Raw genomic sequence first — 21,623 nt, forward strand, 5'->3', positions numbered from 1 at the left:
TGTTCAAAGATGATCTGTTTGGCAATAAAAGTGCAACGGGATGCTAGCACACGTATGCGACCAAACCACCGCTTGGCGAGTCGTAGGTAAATGATGAGCGGCTGTGGAGGGTACTCCATAAAAACTCAGCATGCAGGCAAGGACCGCAATTGAGTACGTGTTTTATACTTTCACTGCTGGAAGGCCGTGCAAAACGTATTCGCAAAAGTACCAAGGCTAATGAATATTTCAGAATTGCATGTGTTTCTTGGGATACTGACGAGACCTCCGTTGGGAATTCGGGGGTCAGTCTACCTGCGAAGTCTAACTACGGAATTTAGGTCATAGCCTGATGCAGCAGATTTCGACCTCAGCTAAACTAGTCGGTCAGAAAAAAATATTTATATACTGATTTTTGCGATATTGCTAGAGCTGTTTCATATCATAACGTTGTAGTTGTGACAACATTGGAAGTAACAATAACCTTCCAAGTTTTAATGAAATAACATATATGGTCTATACCACAAAATTTGCGGAGGTGCATGGTATACAATAACATTAGCAGTGGTTTATTGCAACTATTCTGGTAAACGTGTTAGATATTTCGCAAATAAAAAAATATATTACACAAGTTTTGTCGTGGGTTCTGGTATAGAACACTGGACTAGGGTTGTACTTCTTTAACTGGGTTTATTTTCAACTTGGTAGAGCCAGCGAATACAAGGGATTACAGTGCTGCATCATAGAAGAGAACGTGCCGTGCCCGCCAGGCGCAGACGTATCTCGAAGCCATCGTCTCCTCATGGTTCAGCGCGCTGCGCCACAGCCAGGTAGAAAAAAAAATCCAGCTTGTTGGGCCTCGTGTTGGGAGCTGTTCACTTCCGGTCGGTTTCATACTCCGTCGGCTGGGTACCACCTTCTACCACTGGACTTGACTTCGTAACGCCATCTCTTCTTATTTGAAGGAACTGTCTACTTTATGGGACGGCGAGTGTTGCAACCACTTTGGGAGCATTCTGGTACTTCATGGTCGAACCGGAGCGCAGCCCTGGTAAGATGGTCGTCCAGTTAAGCTCATGGATCTCCTGTCCGGTACAAGCAAGGTGTTAGGTGATGCCCAGCTTGTTCAAGCTTCGTTGTGTCGACGTACTCGCAGGTAGTTCAGGTGTGGCGTATCCCGTCTGGCTCTCATAAGAAGGTTTCGGTGTACTTCTAATGAAGACGCAATTTGTTTGGAGAATGTTGTCATCAACTTTCATTTTGTATGAGTCGTCGCTCACATGTTCAGTTACAGTTGATTTCTCCCATGTTTTGCCTTTCTGTTGTTGAACTGTCACGGTTTCGCATTCTTTCAAGAATGGCTGATCATTGGCTTGTTTGTAATGTCCGGTTGCATTTCGTATTTTCTCATGCGTTTCACCAAGGTGACTCACCACGTTTAGGTTCTTAAGTTCTTAATCACTGCTGTCGTTCCTGTTTTGTTTTTGTTGTGTCAGTACTCAATTCTTATGTATTATTTTTGCCTCCGAAGAAGCAGTCTAAGCGGAGGCATTCGTAGTTGATTGAGTTGCTTCTTGAGAATCCACTGAAGTTACTATTGATCAGTGAAGATCGTAGTGACTCTTCCAAAAGTGTACTCATGAAATGTATTCAGTGCAAGGGAGATTGCCAGCATCTCCTCGTTAGACTGCCAATCAGATTTTTCTGCTGCCAGTGAACGACTTGGAAAGTACAATGGCTTTCCCTTCTGGAGAAAACGTGATTCAGTCGCGGCTCACTTGCGTCACACCAAATTTTCAGTAGTTCCAGAAGGTCATAGTGCGCTAGTATGGGTAATTTCCTCACTGCTTCTTTGCAACTTTGAAATGCTGGTTCTTGTGGTTTTCTCTAGCACCATGGTTCCTCTTTGATCATACACTATATAAGTGATTTCATTTTCAGATTTTGGCAAAAATCTTGCAAGGTACATGACCATTATGCAGAAATTGTGTACTCGTTGTACACGTGTTGGTTTAAGCATTTCTTGAATTGTTTCTCTTTCTCTGGGTATACTTTCAGTCCTTCTTTCGTTAACAGGTGTCCCAGAAACACTGTTGTCGACATTTTTAGCCGCTGTTTTATCTTTGTTGAGGCATGTTCTTATTTTCTGGCACCTTTGGAGTAGTCTTTGCAATTTTCGGTCAACTTCTCTCGCAGCCTCCTCTGTTTGGCCGAATCTGAAAACTCGGAAGTCGTCTTAGAAGCAGATAACCCCACAGAGCCCTTCAAGTGCCAGTTGAAGTGTCTTCTTGAAACGTTCACTGTTCACAGCCACTCCAAAGGTAGGTGAAGCCATAAATAACGTCATTGAGGTATTTGAAAGGTTTCATGAAGCTTCATTTTTCTTCGAGATAACATCGGCAGAAGCTCTATTGCAAGGCAAGATTTGACAAAGCTTTTGCGCTCGCCCGTTCACGTAGCATGTTGTGATCAATTGGCAGTGTGTGACATTTACTGTCCAGAGCCTTACTCAATGCCCGTAGATTTTTGGTATAAACAGTCGGCTCACCCACTGTGTTGGTTCCGAAACTTTCTTGATTACATTCTTCTGCTCTAGCATTGTTATGGCTTTGGTAAATTTCTGTTGTTTGCTCACAGGAACTCGGAAGCTTGTTGAGTCGCTCTTAAGCATTCTTTGTCCTTGGTAAACAGGTAAACTTTCCTGGAAGTGTTCCTAGAGAGTTTTCAAAAGCACCTAAAATTTCTGTTAAATCTGATATGGTTTTTTTTTTGTGTGAAACTTCATCGACCCCGCCACAATCTTCTAGTCTATCGTTCTGAGGCCCTTTTTCTCTGCTGTCTTTATACATTCAAGCGTTAATGTCTCCTTTAACAACTACAAATTTCAACCTGTGCTTGGCCCCATTGTTTGCGGTCATTTTGAGCTCTGCTTTTGCTATCGCCACAACTGTGTCACTTTTCCAGGTTCGCCGAGTTGTTGTGTGGGGATTCAGTTGCTCTCGAGCGACACCCCTCCATTCCTTCACATCAATATCAACATCAATATCTCCGCTGCTGTCCACTTAGGAGGTTATTTGCTCTCCATCGACTTCCCGTGAAGTGTAAACACCGGTCATTTTCCTGCTGTGGACGAAAAGAACGTCATCTTCACAACTTTTGATTTCTAACCTAGCTTTTATAAGGCTTTTGCATACAGCCGCAAAATAGATGTACTTTCTGCATTGGCTGCGAATTGCTTCCATTGCAGGGCAGGATTTGTTTGTATGTTTGTATTTGTATGTTTGCACAGTAGGCTTCTGTGGGTATGTCGCTTTTCTTTATTGAGAAACTTTATTTCATAAAATGCGAAGTATTTACAGAAAACTGTTTGGACCGATAACTGCAAAGGCTAGTTACCAGTCCAATATAAATTTACAAGCAATTCCCAAGCAATTCACAAATGCTTAAGCGGCACAGCGTGGAGGGCTCAAGCAAAATTGAGACGTACACAAGGTTACATGTCATACAACTGCAATTTTACGTATTCACAGATAGACACAAAAAATCCAACAGAACGTAATGACAATAAAAACTTGATTCGCCTAGCAAAAGTTTCCGATATAATTTCACTAGACTTGTAATGCTGTTTAGCGGCCATTTTAAAATTAATCGCTGTTTTAGATGCGACTGTATCTCATTCACTCGCCTTGTCCCTCTATACGGCGTTGTTGTTGTCCGTCCACACCCCTCCCCCATTCTCCTCACCGCGAGAGCTGCGCTCTCCGCCGCTCACCCCCTCTCCTCTCTGATAGCGAACACTCTCTCGCGAGGGGCATTGGATTGGATTCGATTGGGTTGGGTTGGCTTGGCTTGGCTGGGCTTGGATTAGATTGGATTGGATTGAGTTTGAATTGGATTGGATTAAAGTGGATTGTGTTGGATTGGGTTGCGTCATAGCCCCGCCACCTTGCGTCATAGCCGCGGTCGTTCCGGCACCGGCGTTCCGATTTCCATCGATGCGTTGAATGGAGCGTAACAATTCTGCTATCACCAGCGCAACCGTGACAAGACACGTTTCACGCAATTAGAGAATCGACCCAACGGAAACACGCAGGGAACACCCAAGATGCGTCGCATCTCCACAGGGTTCCCCTCGCGGGAAGGTGGGGTAATTTTTCACCTCTATCGGAAGGTCCTTCCATATTTTGACTCCACTGAACTCGACCAGGCGTTCACCATATACGTTGTTACATTTCAAATCCAAATGAAAGGCGTGCATTGTACTACCAGAGGGTAAGGTGAAAAGGCTTAACGGAAAGGGAGAATCGGTGTTTATTATATTGTTGACCACTTCGAAATTCGGTTGTGGGACTAGGACCAAAGCTACAGTACGTGATTATAAAAGAAAAAGTTGCTGGAAAGACTTGACTCAGTTCCCAACGCAGTCACTCTTAGTTTTGTATGCGAAGTACGGGCGATAGGTAGGTTTTATATATCTTCCACAAGTTTCACAACAATAACTGATGAGTGAATGCCAGAAAGCATAGTAGGGGGAGCGTCGTACATCGTACGAAAATTATTATCTCGCTTTAAAGTGTGCCTGGCAACCAAAACCTAGTTTCCTGCACACGCTAATAATTTGTTCGTTCTGGTGTAAATGACCGTAAACATAACTCCTGGGTATATCAAAAGCGATACTTGCTCAAATAACGAGCTGCCGAGAGTAAGTGCAAAAAGTTTCGGTGGTTTTGTGCCTAGAGTGAAATATGGCGTATTGGTTTTGTACACATTAGGTGTTAAGCAGTTTTCAAAAACCAAGACGACCATTTTTTCAGCTCACTTGTTATTCTGGTTTTACGTACCTGAAGATATGTTCCCGACAGAACAAGAGCGGCACCATCTGCATACATTATCATTGTGAGGAGAGAATAGCATTCGGGAGATCGTGTAAATAAAGTAAAATCAAAATGGTACCCATAACGGAGATCTGTGGTAAACCGCAAGTTGTTTCTTTACGTCCGACCAAAACCATTAATACGTAGCTTTTGCTTCCGGGAGGATACATCACGACGAAAGAATTTAAAGAAGCTCTCTGTAAAGCCATAATTTTCGTATTTCCGCAGCAAGATGGCATGACAATCCCTGTCAAATGCTTTTTATTACGCAGGAAAACAATCAGATGTATTTTTTTTATGCATCGCGGAAATAAAAGCCTGTTATAAAGTAAGTACGGCTTTTGAAGTAGATCTATATTCTACAAAACCGCGCTCCTGAGGTACAATAAAATTGATTAGTTTAGAAATTTTTTTCCTGTTGCGCAATTAGTTTTTAGAAGACAGTGCTCCGCGTACTCAGTAGAGATATCAGACTGTAAAAACCTGGTTCGTTTGGATCTCTATCTTCGTATACGGAGACCACTTGAGTCTATCAGCGTAATATCTATTTTCAAGGGAATGGTTGAACAGGTGACATAAATAAGGACCAGAAATACAATGTTTTCGCTTATAGCCGGCATCTGGACGCCATCTAGACCCCATGTTTTATTTACTGCCATTTTGCTGACACCAGATCTTACATCTTCCACAGAAATTTTCTGAAAAAAAAACATGTTATACACAGTTCTGGGTGCATGTGTAGTAGATAACTGCAAAGAAAATTTCCGGGTGGAGCCAGAAGCTACTATAATGAAGTAATAGTTAAAGTTATTCGCAACGTGCGGAGAGATAATATTGTGCGTGACACTCCTTTTTCGATCTATTCCAATTACATTTTTGACTGTCTTCTATAGTTCGTTTCACAATTGTTTTGTGTAACCATTTTTGCGTAATACAATTTTTTCGATTTTTGAATCATTGATACTGACTTGTTTGTGTAATAAGTAAACTGCTTGCGGTTATACACATTTGCTTTGTTTCTTTTTGATCTGTTGTAGTACGACTCCTTACTGTTCAAAACAGCAAGTATGTCTCCATTTATGCACGGGAGCACAGGATATCTATACTATGCTGTACGTATTCGCGTGTAGATTGGGTAATAACATTTGCGATGTAAGAAACACAATTTCCAAATTCAATGTTGACATTGTCACTACCCAGGTTTTCAAAGTAATCAAGCTCATGTAGTTTTCTAACGCTCACATAATCAATCCTAGAAGTTCGCTGCGGGTTACTTTGAAAAGGCGGTCTCATACAGGCTTTTGGTAAGGATTTAAATGTTGGGCAATGATCGGCAACAACGACATCGCACACACCGTTTCGAAAATATATATCTAAGTTGCACAACACGTGATCAATGAGAGATGCGGATTGACTGGTAAATAGAGTTGGCGAGTCCATGACATTATAAATTGAATGGCTGCAAAATGAATACGAAGTTTCTATATTCGCCCGATAAAAATCATGTTAAAATCACCGCAGACCACAATGGATTGTTAGTTGTCGCATATGACATGAAAATGGTTTCTATTTGAGAAACACATTTTTGCACTCTCGAATGCGGCGGACAATTGGCGGTGAGCGCGACCACGGGCGGCGCTGCGAAGCACGCCCCCGTGACGTCGGCTTGGGAAATGTCTCATCTGGCGTCTGCTTCACTCGGGCTCGCCCTGAGTGGTGTTCCTCTGCTCTCGGTTGACGTGTGATGCTTGTTCGCACCACATTTTGCGTGTTCGTAACTTTTCATCATAATAATAAACTTAAAATGGCATTGGACACGGCTACATAAGACACATTGCTGGCGTCGCCCCATTCCTTAAAAAGTCGGTCCTGTGCGAATCTTGAAGAGTCGGAGTTAGGCGTCATCTTCTGTACTGAGCTATCTTTCGAACAAAGGGAACAGCCAGCTGCTAGTAGCCGACAACGGCGAAAATACAAGACCAAAACAAATTCAAGGCCTTCTCGAGCTGTCGCCTTTAGCAGAAGGCATTTCGATTTCCTGTAATCATATGTAAGGTGAAACAGTTTTGCAACCTTGACGAACGCTCGAAAGTATTGTATCACATCACTTTAGGTTGTCATGGCATGCAAGTATGCTGACATGCAATATGGGCAGAAAATACTGTAGGCTGAGTTCCAAATTAACCGGTGTGTGGATAGGCGCGTGCTGGGCTTATACCGGGCTTATAACCAGTATGGAGGTGTTTTGAGCAAAACGGGTGACGTCTACGGTAAAAATAGAGTAACACTTCTCCGACTTGAAGGGATATTTAGTACATTTTTCACTGTGTTATCTACCAAATATTGTGATATGCGGTTAAGCAAAACTGCACTAAATTGAGGAGAAGCAAGATTAGAAGGAGGAGAACTTTATTTACAGCAAAATCTGGCTGATTATTTGTTTTGGTACTCACTGCAGGACAAGAGAGTAAAAGTAATTTTTTCAGTTCATAGAACGTCATAGAGAAGGCCACGATTTATTCTTTAGGCCTGGAAGGTTTGGAAAACTATAAAGAGCTGTTAGGAAATGTTCATAGGTTTCGATTCTTGTAATATATGCACTCATACTATCTTTTGCGTTCGTTAGCGAGTACATCAAGCCTTCAACACCGTAATCATATTTTGCTCATGGTGAGAGTCAGTTCGGTATAATCACGATGGTCACGTTAAACATTTGGAGCACAAAAGCCCTCTATGAGTACTCTGGCCAAGGTTTCTTGGGCGCGATCGTGGTGGCGTAGATCAAACGTTGTCATTGTATTTGCATGTGAATATTCAACGCAAGCTGCGGATATGCACCTTCTCGCACGCAGCCATAACGAAAGCTGATTTTTGAAGCAAGAGAATGTTTGCCACACAAAATCAAAAAATTGTCCGCACAAAACTTTTGAGCCTCCAACACATTCCCAAGTCTTCTAACAAACCATTCGTGATAGCGAAGAAAAATAAAGTGTTGTGCACAGAAAGAAACATTCATCTGATGCAAGTAAACAAAAACGAAGTAGTTAGAGGACAGCCGCTTTATTTACTGCTGAGCGATTCGGGTGTAGGGGCCTGCTGCTTGGTAGGTAGCTTTAGACTTTTGAGTCTTCATTAGAGCATCTAAAAAATAATGTAGCGAAGCCTGCATTCTTTGAATACTTATCGAGGAGCTCTTACTACTGAACCTCGCGAATAGGTTACACCGGACGATTTGCACACGATCTTCTCGCCGATGCCATGAAGAAAGTTATTCTCTCTTTTCTCCTCGCGGGCTGCAAACTTGTACGGGATACAGCTTGATATAATTCAGAAGTGTCATAATCTGGCGAAAACTCCTGAATTATTAAAAATACGCTTTTTATTGCACTAAAGCATGAAAGCGGCGATTTCTAGCGCAGGCACTTCTGCCTGTCACAAGCGGGGTGTAGCAGACGACCGCGGCACGAGTCCCTAAGCCGAAGTCAGAGCCAGTGGGCGCCATTCAAACATCTCACCACCAATAAACAACACCAATTATGAGGCCACACTGAAACTTTAAGAAAAGGGCTTCAGTTGCGTCACTACTGAGTTTCTGAACTTCAGAGGCGCAAAAAGCAAACCCAGCTTTGATAAAAAAGGCTACGCCACAGCCGCGTGTACAGTACACCTAGGCAGCGATAGCATTCTGTAGCCTGGTATACAATCAAATTCCCCTCCGTTCAACCATGTTTCTGCTATGGCAATGACGTCATATCGGAAAGAAAACTGAGCCGTAGCCAGAAGATTATTGGAATTTTACGGATACTTCTTACGTTGTAATATAGAATCCATAAGTTACCAAACGCAAATCTAGCTTGCCCTATTTCGGAAAGGGTACAAGCCATCCGAATACACAACTCTGTTCTGGTAAGCGCATATCACATAGACTGCTTTTATTGTTTCATCTTTTCGCCTTAGAATTTTGCCTTTGAAACCCAAGTATATTTCCAGTCTTTTTCCTCGCTTTGCTCCCAGAGCCTTTCCGAGTAGTAGCTTATTCACAGGAAAAAGATGTTCATTGATGAAGATGGGATCATTTTCTTCAAATCCTAGCAAAGATGTATTTAGCCAGAATTCCTTGGCTGCTAGTAGGACATGGTTTCGGTCCTTCAGTGAGACAAATTTCACAATGAAATTTGATTTATTTTATTTTTGGTTGGCATATGGTGTATACCTTCGATGTCCGTTTTTTTGATATCCACTTTCAGAGAAGAGAAAATGGCCTGCAGTGTTCCTAGGGGATTCGCATCCTCTGTCTAAGGGACGTCACTAATTCCGAAATTTGTCTGTCCACTTTACTGCTGGAAGTCAAGTACCTCACTACTTACTTCTTTCAATTCTTTTACGAGTCGGTTGTTTTCCTGCTTGAGGTAGCGGTTGTCATCTTTTGCAGATTATAGATCTCTTTTAAGCGTTACTATATCTGTATTCTTCGAACAATATCGAGCTTCTGGTGTAATAATTTGAAAGACCCTGTCACTCTTTATAGTTCTGTCTGAATTACTTTTGTCAAGGCCCTATTCAACCTCTTATTCTTGCCGTTGAAGCGGGCCTCAAAATCGGCGAATGCGTTTGCCGACTCTTTTATCGTCGAAGGTGTCTTGCAGCCATTTTACTTGGAAATTCACGCTAAAAAGACAAAAGAGAAAACATCCGTGCCACTTGGAGCAGACCAGGATCTAGAAAATTGTGGCTAAAACCAACATTCCTGCGCAAAAGGTGAACAGCTGGTGAGTCACTCAGTGACAGTGCGGCTGCCTGGTCTTCACCGAAGTGACGGTCCCCCCAGACTATCCCCATGTTATATAGATGCCACGCGGCCAGACGTCATGTCGTGTCAAAAACAGAACAGTGCACGCGTTGCAGTGTCAAATCCGTGGTGGCCGTTGCACGTGTTGAGCACTCTGGTATCAGGCAGGAGAAGAACTTGGTCCGGTCGTCCGCTTCGATGCTGTAATATTGAAGGTCCCGCCTGGGGGAACTGCGCCAAAGTTCAACAGCAGGTGAGTCATTGCACAACCGTGCAGCTGCCTGGTCTGCTCCGAAGTGATCAAACTGGTGTTCGGGCTGCCGTTGCCCACTGCTCAATGGGTATTATTTTTCACAGCTGGCTCTTGCCTATTGCACTGAAATAAAAGCTTTGAGCTGCAGTTTTTTGGGCTCTTGATTGCGACACACTTTGAAAACTTTTTTCATTGTTCGTTCCTCGAGATTTAGGAAGTCCACACGCGAATTTTCGTCATGCGGTTTGGTAAGCGATGATGTAGTCGGTATTGCAAATATGCATTCGGGCACTTTCTGTTTCAAGTCCTCCAGGGAACGGTCGAATTGCGCCTCTGGCTTCTGCATGCGAGACTGGAAAACATAGAGCGAAAATCGCGCAGATATTTTTATTTAGTAGTTATAAATACAATTTTAGGTTACGGTGGAGAGGTTATCGAATTACTGTAAACTTTTGATGGATCGTCATTAATGAAACAGCTAGAATATGGAACACAGGTGGATATCATTTTTCAGCATGAAAGCCCCAGAAACAGTTCGTTTGAGAATTAGTACAACTTTTTTGTATAACGTGATATAACGGGCCTTTATACTTATATTATAGTAAACTGCTATTCCTAATGAAATGTTTTGTTTAACAATACAGCTGCGCTGGCCCCGTGCTTTATTACCAGTGTAACGGGATAAATAGTTTAATCGGTTATGCTTTTGTAGTGTTGGCGTATTTTGCTCAATCTACCTTTATTATTCATTATTTCTTCTCCTTTTTCCACGCTTTTTAAAACCGGGGGTATTCAGAGAAAAGAATCGTCTTGTTTCTGTTATTCTGTATGTTACTCTTCTTATTTGCCCTCCATTGGTGGAGAGAGCACAGACTGCGAACTTTTTAAATGCGCTTCAGCTTCTCGGAGAATCAAAACATCTATATAAAAGAGACTTGTATACAGCAACGGCTCCGTAAATGTCTTCCTCTGTTGGTAACAAGTCTATGAGAAAAAAAGTTGACTTCTATGCTATCCTTGCTTATTGAAGATCTTCTGGTGTTACGTTTTGTCGCAGTAATTTCTTTTTGCTGTAAGGGTTTCAGAGAGACGTCCTCGTCTGTGTCTTTTGTGTCTACGCACACGCACCGCACCTGTGGTAGATTACGTGAGCGCGGCGGGGTGGTGATAAAGGCGCTTGCACACAAAAGATACGTGCAGTTACCGATGGCACAACCCTTTTCCTAGTATGTACTTTGTCATATACCTGTCGCAGGCTAATGCGACCTGGCTGCCACTCTGTCTTGTCGAACCTTTTGGTGTGTAGGATACGAAGATAGCAAGATCCCTCCAACATAGAAGTGAAACTCGCAGCCCCATTGTCCCATAGAAAAAAACTGTGCTGCAATGATTCATTCAGTTAATAAGCATGAGGTAGGTTTAGCGCGACATCACAAACGAACCTGTTTTGCTATAAAGTGCCCTAGGCTTAGGTGTTCACACTTCATTGCAGTGCAGTTGATTTCAGTTTTTTCTCTAAAAATGTTTTGGGAAAACAGAGTGCACCTCCCTCTTTTGCAAATTTTTCAAATCTTGTACACTCTATGCACGACGATTGTAGAAATTTTGGCGTCAAGAGAAGTTTTGACATAACTTTGAAAATATCGAGAGACATAAGTGTTTTTGAGTAAAAACAACTTATTAGGTGTAGCAAGGTTAATCCAAGAAAAAAATAATGTTTTAGAAAAATATTTATTTAAAAAAAACAAGAGCGTTTTATCAAAATATATCCACGCCTTATAATAATGACTTCAGCACGATGTCGGCTTGAGGAATGTTTGCACAGGGAGAGCAATATCCCCTCCTAAGGTGTGCAAAAGCTTGCTTTTTAGGTGCAGTAGAAAATGAACCTGAATATGCAACAACCATTTTATTTAGAAAAACAGTACAAATTCAGCTGGTAAAAATATATACATTGTAAAGCACGATTATAGATAAGGATATCGCCTTTATTGGGTATAACACAGGTAGTTCATTTTTAAACGCGGTGGTACCCATGGGATACTGAGGGAGAACAGTGGATATCTCTGAGTCGTAGTTCGTCCAAAGAGATAGTCTAAACCACGGTTTTCCTAATTTTATTGTAATATGTTGTGCGTTTCTTGTGCAAGTGTTGTGTGTCCTAACATTTTCTTTTTTTACAGAGCTTGCGAATTATTCTGTTACTTTTTTGGTTTTAACACAAACAGAAACACCTCCTAAATAGGCCGACATTTACGCGTGTTAAAGTGGCTTTTTCGGAGATGATTTTAAGAATCAAAACACGCTTTTTTCAATGTTTTGCCGTAAGTGTATTGTTTATATTTATAGATGATGGTTTTGTATGTATTTAATAATTAATTATTTAATTATTACAGTACTCTTTCTGCCTCGAAGACAGTTACGCTAAGGAGTGGGTAAAGTTGTTACAAAATTTATAAAGGCCTTGAACGTTGATGGGTCAATGTCGCTGTGATGGAGGAGGAAGATGGTTCCAGTCGTTGGCTGTCCTTGGTAAGAATGACTTCAGATTAAAATTTTGTAGCCTAATATAGCCTTTCTGTTCTATTTGCTCGGCAAGTACATTTAAGTTTTGTCGACACCTCACAACATTACCCGGAACAAAGGTCGATGTGTAGAATGCGTCTGTATATCTTTTATTGATAGACTTTTTTTGGCAAACTTTCACGTCCCTGAGGAGTTAATTATTTGTCGGGAAGCATTTATCTGTTATTTATAATTCCGATCTAAAGGGAACAAATTCGACGAACGTTAGCACACTTGAAATTTAAATTATTGGTGAACTTTTTATGCAAACCTTGCGCAAAACAATTTAATGAATGTGCAAGAGTTACAATCACCTGTCCTCCAGAGTTTATTTGACGTTTGGCTGCCCCACGGGTTTGTTTCTCAACTCACTGCTCTGGCTTTCTGCATTTGGTGTTAAACTTTTTCGGAAAGTTTTGCGGAACGTCTTGGCTTTGTTTGCTGCCCATGTCAGAAAGCACCAGAGCGAAATATTTGTGAACATTACATTGTTGCAGTACCTTTAGTAGCTTCCCAAATCCTCTCTTGGCGTTAAAAATTGCCAGAAAGGTCATAGAATTATGAATACCTTACCCACCTTTGGTGTACAGAAAAATTATAATTAACCATTCTTTTTTACTTAAGTTCTTCCAGCAATACCCTTGTTATTTCGTTCCTTCTCACATTAGACAGAGCTATGCAGAGGTATTTACATAGGTATTTTATTATAAAGATGTCTGCAAATAAACCGTGTTGCTTCTATTTATGGCGTGAGGTCAATTGAATATGTTCTTCTACAATTCATTGGTGCATACTTTTAAGTTTCCCAAATACGTTTCACCCTACCTCTTTTCATTTAGAAACCGTATTATTCTGGATGAAATCGGTTTGTCGGTTTCTGCCAGGGCTAAAAATTTCGCACATATTTCAAGACATGTGCCTCTTTCTGCTATTCATTTTGTTTAATCGGTTATTTGCAGTATATATACACTGTAAGTGTGGAATTGTCTTTCTTTCTCTCACACCTGAAAAACTTTTTGTGGTTGGCATGAAATATCCATACATTGTCACTAGGTTGAAAGTTTTTGACAATCAATAATTTAAGCAGCATTATTAGCGTTGTGGAAGTTGTCGTGACTTTTGAAATTGGATTGCTAAGTTTGAGCTTGTTCAGTTACAAAACTATACCAAAACCACGCCCGGTAATTTAAAATACAAGTACTCTTATTTCAGGACAAAACTTTCTCCCGCATAAAATAGATATGCTTTAATATAATTGCAGCACAGGGCAAAAATTGTTTCTAACGAGTTCGTTGTAGTACGCTGAAGTTCTATGTTGTGGTTTTAAAGAATGATGGCTAGCGGGCGCATTTAAAAGTGCCTAAATAAAGAGTTACTTTTTAGAACATTCTGTCTATATTGCTTGTGGAACTAATATTCATGCAATCACGTGGATGGGAGTGACTTCCCCCCATCACATGGGACTGATTTTGACTTCCCCCCATCATATGCACCAAAAATGCACCTGGTTATTTTTTGCCGTTGCTATGTGAAAAACAGTTTATCACAAAAAAGGCCACCTTTCTGTAGGATGTTTACTTAGGCAACAAGAGACAACGAAATAGAAGTTTTGAATATGAAATTTGGGTAAGCATTATACTTTAATGCACGCGCCAATAAGAAAAAAAACTTGTATGTCTGCCCACCGCCTGAGCTCGATGCCTTTCAAGGTGTACTTATAGAGGAATTTATTCTCGCCAAATCTAGCCGTTTTGGTTTATTTTGTGGAGAACAGGTAATAATATCTACGCGTTGCCTTATAAAAAATGTACTCCTGATTGGTTCACACGTGTTTCGGGAAGATCCACGTGTAAGAATCACGATAACGTGTTCTGTTGTCGAAAAAGTTCTCGACGATCGTGCGGCAGCCACTGGCCCATATACTTATTGCGATTATACTTTTTCGACGAATACTAATCTAAATTTTATGTTGCTGGCATCTTTGTCTATTTTGTTATGGTCAGCTCTCGAAACGTTACAAGCACAAGCTTAAGGTGACGGAGAAATTTATTCTCTTTCTTTCGCAAAAGGTTGCCTACGGCATAAAAATATCCTCATATGCACAATACTGCACACCCAGTAGGATAACTCAAAAAGAGGCAGGTGCTTGGGACCTCATATCCATCACTTTAAATCTGGGGGTCTTCCAGGATGAAGCCCTGTGCCTCGGAGGAGGTGCGTTCGAGAGTCTCTAAGGCCTTATCAAGTCTAGAGCAAATGTTCTATGTCAGCTCCGGACGCAGGAAGCACACAAAAATGGCAAGATTTCGCATATGGCGCGGAGATAGCGGGTAGGGCAAGCGTATCTAACTGCTGAGGATAACGCCACCCCAACCGGCCTTCGCTGCCCGACCTCCTCCCAACTATCAAGCCCACTGGGGAGATCAGTTGCACGCTGTGGAAGTAAAGCACGCGTGGCCCGATGGAAGGTTTCGTTTTCTACCAGCCGTTCTTCTATCGTAGATACAGGACGAAGTGGTAGTGGCTGTGGGGAGCTCCTGTGACAGGCGCGATCCGCTGCTGTGTGGGCAGGAACCATGTCCCGGTGAATCTACGAAACGCGGACAGGGCATAGATAACTGCCCATAATCTTGTGAATGCGTGCGGCCAGGCTTGTGCAACGCGCAACGTAACACATATCCCGAATCGCTGCCGTTAAGTCCGTGTAAAGTTCCAGCTTGTCGCAGTGCTCAAAGTCGATGCAAGCGCTTGCAGACCATCCCTGATGGCAGTAAGTTCTGCTAGCAGGCTTGGGAGGGCACGGAATAACTCTTACGTGCAGCTTTGATATAGGACAGGGTAGGAGGTACGCGTAAAGGCCATGGTGACGAAGCAGTCGTATGCCCCGCGTACACAAATGCCTGGACAACCAGCGGTTGCATCTGAGGCACCCAGTCAGGGACATGAAAATGTCATCTGTGGGATGATGAAGGCCCAATGTACGGACGTGTAGCTTTGTCAGAAGCTTGTTGTTCGTCACCTTACCCACAGCCAGGGCGGGCTTGAGCGGAAAAGGCTGGCATCATATTCGGCGTCTGGCCCATGTACGCGCCAACAGCTGATGCCTGTAGAACACGTCCAAGTTTCAGCGGGCGTGCGGAACTACTTTGATGAATGAGTTCATCTAGCGTGTTTGGCTGGGGTTGTGCTTGGAGCTGTGGAGTTGGTGTTAGCCGGAAAAGTCCAGTAACAGTGCGCATGACGGCCCTGTTATAATTATCTCGCCGGTCCCGGTCCCCTCGCCTCATGTGCTGGTACTTTGCCTGGTACATGAGCCTTGGCGGGAAGACGGAGCAAATTACGAGACGGGCAATCGTCGTGCAGGCCCTGCCAGACTTGTGGGGTATGCGGCGAACAAGGTGGAGCATTTGTCCGGGTTCTGACCAGCAGATGGTAGCCACGGAGCGCTGAACCTGAAGACCATATACCAATCCCACAAACCGAAGCTGTCCAACAATGGGAGTGGCCCACCCACTAAGCTGCAGTGCGAACGGAGATAACGCAAAGGAGCGATCGCCCCAAGCGTTCGCGATGGGAAGCGCAGCAGTGCTCTTTTGAGCGAGGGTGATGCCCGCATATTCGCACCATTTTTGGAAGTCTGGTCAGGCTTGCTGGAGGCACTGAGCTTGACGGGATGGGTCTGGGTGAACTGACCGTACAGTAATGTCATCCGCGTACATTAGAAAGTACAAATATTCGACAGTGGTAAGGTGCCACGCGTACGGCAAGAAGACAATGTTAAAAAGTAGCAGAGACAGAACAGAGCCTTGTGGTACTCCGCGTACTGGAGTAAACGAGGCGAAGCTTCTACAGTATTACGCATAGAAAGAGACCAGTGTTAAAGAATGTTTCGGATAACGTCAGAGACTTCGTCTGAGAGGCAAAGAAAACTTAGCATTAGTAACATTGCAGCGTGAGGAATGATGTCATATGCCTTGCATATGTCCATAGGTAGTACAGCCCTCACACGGCGTGAATGACCTACCACCAAAAGCATAGATGATAGGTATAACGTTTCTCCAAGCCATCTTCCGTACCAAGATGAGGCCTGAATTTGATTTGTGCCGGATATAACACTTGAAAATTGTCAAGCAAACACTGAAGACGCGTGGCAAGCATCTGGTCTAACAGCTTGCACAGCGTAGCCGGCAAGGAGACTGGCCGCAAGTTGCGAAGTTCATGCTGTAGTTGCCCAGTCTTTGAGATTGGAACAATATCCGCACAAAGCCAGGATTGAGGGAGTTGAACAAATAGCTACACTTGATTTATGAAGACCAGAAGGATTGTCAGAGCTTGGTCGTTAATATTTTTTATACCTCGTATGTATGGCCCTCGGAACCCGCAGCAGTCCGCAGTTTAGCTCGTTCGATCGGCGTCAATAATTTAGCCATTGTGAACGGTAACTGAGTTCCAGAAATTGCTCATGAGTTGGCGGTAAGCCCACACTACTCAGAATGGGGAACAAAACCGGCATTGCCACTGGCTCACCACCAAAAGCAAGAAATTCAGCCCCGGTCAACGTCGGGGCTTAATTGTGCTGCATCCTTGTTTGATGCAAGCAAGCACTGGCTGCTGTTTCCAGAGGGCGACTGCCTGATTTTATGGCGCGAAAGGTGCACCAGGCAGACGGCACAGAATTCTGTCGCGAATGCGCCAATACTTTAATTTATGTTTAGACTTCCCCTTTGGATTGACAATCTTTTCAGGCATCTGCAAAGAACTGATAGGAAAGAAAACCGAAGGCAGACGCGGTATGGTTGGAAAAGAAAAAAACACGACCATCCAGCTCGAAGACTTCGAGATGCGCATCTTCTCTCGCATTGTCGGGTACACTAAGCATTTGATTTTTACACATTGCGAGGCCTCCTCTCCTCTATTTCCACCCTGTACAATTCGAGAGGAAGTTAAACACATTTCTTGCGCATGTTCTGGCTAACAATTTGAGCGTATCATGGATAAGATTTCCATGGGAGTGCCTATTTAGACTCCAATGTCTTCCAAGCTTCTCCTTGGGCCATGATCTGCAAACGGCGTTTCAAGTCGCGCAACAAAGGTGCTCTTAACGTTTCTAAGGACGATGGACCGGTGGGTGAGCTATGATTTCTCAGACAAATGACTATATGGCCTGAGTGTGTGTGTGCTTTCCGTGTGCGTCTGGGTGCTTGAGTCTTCGTGTGTAAGTGAGCTCTTTTCTTACGTTTTCATCACACCTTAAATTCATTTCTTGTAACAAGTTGGGCGTCCAGCCTGGCTAAGCTCGCTTGCCAATAAATATATTTCTTTCTCTCTCTCTCTCGCTATACAAAACAGAAGTTTGTAGAGGAAATGTGGTCCCGGGTATAAAAGGGAATGGAATAGGGCAGTCTCACCGTGGATTAGTAGAGGAGGACAGTGAGGTGGTGGCTGTGCCAGCCGATTTCTGACCTGTTCACTCAGTTGTTCCTGGTTCTCATCAATGTAAATATTCCCAATTCATCCACCCAGACCTTGTCGCGTAGTGGAGTTTCGGGGTAAGATGGCCTGGATCCTGTGAACCCAACGGAATCCAATGTTTTCCATCTTAGTACGCGAATCGCGGTCTGGCATTTGCACCCGACTGACTCAGTGCCCAATCCAGATAAACATCTTCGTAGTGGTAGTCAGCGGTGGGCATCTCAGGGAACCACGCACGTGCGCCTGTCAAAATTATAAGGTGAAGAATGGCTAAACCACTAAAAAAGGATAAGAAAATACAATAACCTAGTACACGGCAGTGCAACAAGCCTATGCAGTGTTTCATTCGGCTGAATCCGCCCTGCTCGTGTTAGAAAACAATGACGCTACCATCACTACATTTGAAATCTTCAGCTAGGAGCTGAAGAAATGTTTTGCGACCCCACTTTCCGTAGCAAACAGACCGTACCAACGCTCGTGCAGTGATCACAGTTGTCAGGCAAGACTTTTAGGACATACGTGTGGTCCCTGAACTCTGCACATTTGTAAAGCAAGCCATGTCGGATGAGCACAAGAAGGTCCCTTTGCTCAACGGTATAGTGGAAGACGTTTACAACTTCATGACAACTAAGGAAAACATAAAATCTTCAGAAGATCTGGCCAACCCCTTCAGCATACGAGGGCTCAAACTTCGGCGGATTAGTGCCGCAATTTGCCAACTTTGAAGCGCAAACACTGTTCTCAGCTTGGGCACTGCTTCATCTCCGGATATCGCATCATCGTTTCGGCATATTACAATAGAACTAGCCCAGATAAAACACGATACGTGAAGCAGATCTCCTGGAGATGTAAGAAATGGACACTGCGAATTTGCAAGAGACATTGCACTCTGATAAAACAACGTGTATTTGACGTCACTACAGCTACACATTTCCGTCTAAACGACATCAAAGCAATCCAGAATGCACGTATAACGGTGCTTTTGAACACTGTTTATAGGACGTTACCTTAGTGGGAAAACGCATATAGTTTGTATGGGTGCGTATGTAAGAAATATAGGTATATACATCATACATCCTTTTAATGTGTGGCACAAGAGTAAATTATTGAATCTACGTCTTGTCTGCATTAGTATGACTTAGTTGGAGTTACACGTTGGCAAAAATTTTCTGCTCTTTAGAAGATAAATAAAACCCAGCCCGTTTTTTTGGCAAAGCTGCTATTGTGTTCGGGAGCTGGAATTTGAAATATTGCATCCGCAGTTTATTTCGTTGCTTGCAGTAACTTGGCGGGAATTTTTACAATATGGTGGTTTCATTCCGAATTGGATGCGGCTGTATTAGGTGTTAACCGTTCATGGTTCTGCATTCAATTTCATGCACTCATTTAAATTTGGCCAACTCGCGATGGTCCAAATAAAGTGCCAGATTTGAAGTGTGATCTTGACGGTATGACAATGTCCGGTATTAGGGTGGGCCCCAGAATCCAATTTTCGGCATGTAGAAATCGGAGCTGCCGCACCACACACTTCAATTCCATCGCTAAAACTCCAGCTGCTGGGCTTGACAGAAGCATGTACCCAGTGGCTCTATTAAGCAACATTATTCCTATTTAGGTTACCCTTCATCGTGATCAGCCAGTATCGTTTCTAGACAAGGTGACATGGTGTCTGGAGATATGCATGTTTCCATTTCACAGGTGAAACAGACACTACCCAGGTAGAGAAGTGTGCTTGTAATCGAAATTGATCAGCGCAAGGCATGCTCAGTTCTCATTTTCTTGTTGCTATTAATCTGTCGACGCTGCCGCATTCCAGCACAAACCTCATAATAATGGTTGTGATGCTCTGTTATGAGAAGCAGTGCCCCTGCTAGGTATGGAAGTAAATTATTCGGCTTTGTAAATAGCACTCTATTTTAGAATTGGGACATTTCAACTGAATGCACCTATCACGCAAGAGTGGGGCGCGCTCAAGCTCCTCTACAAAGGTGCTTTCCTGCACCCATCTTGTGCACTTTGCGACACGCTGGTGCATTGGTGTGTTTGGTATTAACAGAGCAAGCACGCGCTTGTGGGTACTGCTTTATTTGGCAAAGTCAAGGCAACCAAAACGCACTTGCATATCCTAACGCTTGTCTTGAATTTCAATGTCACATCAGTAATAAGCGCCATTGAGAAACGGCATGCCTGCAGTGACCAGCGTTAGTGCCCTTGACACAATTTCAGCCTCACCTTAAATATTGGCTCCTCAGATATTGATTGAGGAAACACGGCTGCACGGGCCCTTCTAAAAACGAACGACCTAGCATAATATCAGAAATAAAAGCTATAAAATATAAATAGCACTGCTTATAATGAGGACATCAACAGGCTTAAAAGAATGCATAACACACACGTTTAACTGAAACAGTGTACATGGTCATTTTATTGTAAACACAATACTACAATGACTTCGCAATAAAATTTTTTTCAATAAATTTCCAAAACAAAACGTGACTTTCATAAGGAAACACAATCCTACCTATTGCAAAGGCATTGAAATCACAATGACAAAGGCCGTAAAATATAACGAAGCCTCTTTAAATGAACATTAGGCCTTAATTTAAAAATATGCCGTATCAAAACTGGGATATACACTATCTGTATCCCTAGCCTATTCTATATTGCCTTAAAAGGTAGACAAAATATACACACAATACTTCACGAAAAAAATAATAAATGCGTCTGAAACTGCCTCAACATTTTAAAGCTTATTTTGCCTAATCTCGGGAGGGAGGGAGGGAGAGGGAGGGAGAGGGAGGTGATCATGTCATCAGCGAACGCGTACGGCGCGCGCTTTCCCGCTGTTCCCTCGCAGCACGTGGCCGCACGCCTAATATTTTGTTGGAACTAGTGGTGGAACATCAGCGGAAATCTCTTGTCGTTTGGATTAGCCATGCATGCACTAGAAGCGTCTCCATGAAGTGTGAAGGAGATGCAGCACGAGAGATGGCCTCATGGCAGCGTGGCAGGTACAATAAAGTGCTTGGGAAGAAAATTCATTACAACAGACGATGTTATGAAAGTCATGTCATTAAACAGAAAATCAATTAGTTCTGCAAAGAAGCACAATTACACTTCCTGAAGGTACGTTTACGTAAGTCATTCTCTAAGGCTTCATTCGTCTCTTTCGTTGCGTTTCTTTATGGGGTTCATGCCTGAAATTAATGCTAGAATAAAACAGATGTGTATTGAGCCCATTGTTCTTGCCAAGGAACCAGCTCTCAAGCCACTGCAAATATGCCGAAGCAACTGCAATCTCATGTGGTACAGCTGCCATGAACACCAATTGCAGAAACAATGAATGAGGGTAAGAGGAATTAATGGTCCTAAATTTTCCCAGCATTAGAATCCATCATGTTCTTACCAATGCGATGATTCGCCAGGAAACTTTTCTAGATATCTTCGTGTGCCTGGAAGAAGTGTTGCAAAACTCGTTCATTCCAGAGGTAGAGCAGCGTCTGCATGTGTACGCACTGTGTTGGCTTTTATGAATAAAAGCGTAACAAAGACCCTTTCTTTTAAAACAAAGATAGGCTACTTCATAATGCAGAGATATCCCATTCAATCCGTCCTTCCGGGTATTCAGGACGCCCTAAAAGGGAGAATTACCACGGCTAGAAAATAGGATTCTGTTTGATATTATCAGATT

This window comes from Haemaphysalis longicornis, unplaced genomic scaffold (genome assembly GCF_048455015.1).
Source record: "Haemaphysalis longicornis isolate Haplotype H1 unplaced genomic scaffold, Haemaphysalis longicornis Haplotype H1 scaffold_11, whole genome shotgun sequence".
Taxonomy (NCBI): Eukaryota; Metazoa; Arthropoda; class Arachnida; order Ixodida; family Ixodidae; genus Haemaphysalis; species Haemaphysalis longicornis.